General features: G+C 45.7%; 1 protein-coding gene across 2 annotated transcripts in view; it reads left to right on the top strand.

The window, feature by feature from the left end:
- The window catches only part of spg11 (SPG11 vesicle trafficking associated, spatacsin), a 30,417-nt gene that overhangs the window by 860 nt on the left and 27,117 nt on the right, over window positions 1–2,440 (top strand). The window lies entirely within an intron of this gene.

The following is a 2,440-nucleotide window of genomic DNA, read 5'->3' as shown; positions in this document are numbered from 1 at the left end:
TGCGGGCTCCCTCCTCTGCTGTCTTGGGGTCTCGGGCCAGCTGTTGGTGTGGGACCTTGGGGATAGAGAGGCCCCTCCGGCTGCATCGGACGGCTGCTTTGTAGAGTGAGTTCTGACTGGTCTTCACTTCCCGTGTTTGTGAAACAAGAYTTGTAATGTAATTTACTGCTGACTAAACGGCTTTTATGCTCGAACCGAATCGAGACAGACAATAGTTTTTAACAGTGACACATCTTACAATAAAATCTTTCTCTAAAATCTTTTTTAGCAATATAAATGTAAGACTCGTGCTAAGTCATGTGCCATGTACTTTTATTTCACACAGCTGCATTCAAACATTTTTTTCCTGCGAAGGATGGTGCGAAATTCTGGTTAAGTCTTAATAAAGACACAAATAGTACTGTTATAAAATAATAAATTTAGTCAACGCTACCAAATAAAATTCATAAATCTTTTGAAACCTGTCCTGTGGTTAAAACATGTTTGTTGTTTTTTCAGTGAAGTTACACGAAATTCTGGTTAAGTATATATTTGTGTCTTTATTAAGACTTAACCAGAATTTAGTGTAAAAGTTACAGAAGTAATGTAACTGAGTAMATGTAAATACTTACTATATGTGACCTGGACAGATCTGTCACTGCTGGATTGATTTGTCTCTTATTTGCAGTTTTGTTAAATACAAAGTCAACTACTGAAATCTTTTTTTAAGGGATGTAGTATGCATCAAAATCATATCAAAATTAAATACTTGATAGAATTGCAGATAGTAGTGCTAATTCTGCGGATAAAAAAACCCAACTTTCCCCTCTTCATAGTTTCTGCTGGGAGGAGGCGACTACAAGCATTTTGGGAGTCAGCAGCTTTAATTTGTTGGCTGTTGGATCACAGGGTGACCTAACGCTATTCGAGGCTGAAGCAGAACAATCCATCCCAGTTTCTTTACTGACTGTGCAAAAGTGTAATGTAGATAATCTGCTGGAAATTGTCAAAGAGAGCGACAAAAGTGAGTACTCAGTTCTTCTTACCTGTTGATTTTTGTTTCGAAAGTCTTAATGTCAACTGGTTGACAGCCAAAAAATTGTCTGGGGTTTTTCAACTCTTTTAAGTCATTTTGATGAGCTGAATCCAGAAATCACATTGGTTTTGCTCAATCAGGTCAACTTTCTGAACTATGGAGCACCATGAGCATCAAATGCTTGACTTGTTCTCACATCAGGATCGGTTTCCTGAGAATCTGATCAATGAGTGATGAGGAGAGATTCCATCAGGACAGAAAAGAGATGGAGAATTTTACACAATGAAGACGTAATGTTCAATTCACATGTACTTAACCTTAGTAGTGTTTGTTGCACACTTAATGATCAGTCAGTGTGGTTTTCCACAGGTTCTTTATTTTGAGGAACGCTGTTAAAACAAGAGCGACAGTGAGCGCCTCCGCTGACCAGCCGTTTCTGCGCTAAATGGGGTATATGCCACGGACTTCAGTTTTAGCACTTCCGCATTTTTTTGCCACATAGAATGGTTCCGGTGCACAGGCAACAGTATGTTAACAGTNCTGTAATTGGAGCACACCCTCCGGTCCCCCTTTTTGAACAGGGGGACCACCACGCCAGTCTGCCAGTCCAGGGGAACTGCCCCTGATGTCCATGCGATATTGCAGAGTCGCGTGAGCCAACACAACCCTACAACATCCAGAGCCTTAAGTAACTCCGGGCGGATCTCATCCACTCCCGGGGCCCTGCCACTGAGGAGCTTTTTGACCACCTCGGCGACCTCGTCCCCAGAGATTGGAGAGTCCAACCCAGAGTCCCCAGGCTCTGCTTCCTCAATAGAAGGCATGTTGGTGGAATTGAGGAGGTCTTCGAAGTATTCTGCCCACCGGCCCACAACGTCCCGAGTTGAGGTCAGCAGCAAACCATCCCCACTATAAACAGTGTTGGTGCTGCACTGCTTCCCCCTCCTGAGATGCCGGATGGTGGACCAGAATTGCCTCAAAACCGTACGAGGCTTCCAGACGATTTTGGAGAGGCCATGGTCTTTCTCCATGGCCTCTCCAAACTCCTTCCACGCCTGAGTTTTTGCCTCAGCAACCACCCAAGCCGCTTCGCCCGCCGGTCAGCTGCTTCTGGAGTCCCACAGGCCAAAGAGGCCCGATAGGACTCCTTCTTCAGCTTGACAGCATCCCTYACCGAAGGTGTCCACCAACGGGTTTGAGAGTTGCTGCCACGACATGCACCAACAACCTTGCGGCCGCAGCTCCGATAAGCCACCTCGGCAATGGAGGTACGGAACACGGTCCACTCAGACTCAATGTCCCCCACCTCTCCCGGAACATGTTCGAATTTCTGCCGGAGATGGGAGTTAAAGCTCCGTCTCACAGGGGACTCCGCCAGACGTTCCCAGCAGACCCTCACTACACGTTTGGGCCTGCCAGGTCTGA

The sequence above is a fragment of the Poecilia reticulata genome, linkage group LG6 (assembly GCF_000633615.1).
Source record: "Poecilia reticulata strain Guanapo linkage group LG6, Guppy_female_1.0+MT, whole genome shotgun sequence".
Taxonomy (NCBI): Eukaryota; Metazoa; Chordata; class Actinopteri; order Cyprinodontiformes; family Poeciliidae; genus Poecilia; species Poecilia reticulata.
The sequence above is the reverse complement of the archived record's forward strand: the minus strand, read 5'-3'. Positions and strand labels throughout refer to the sequence as shown.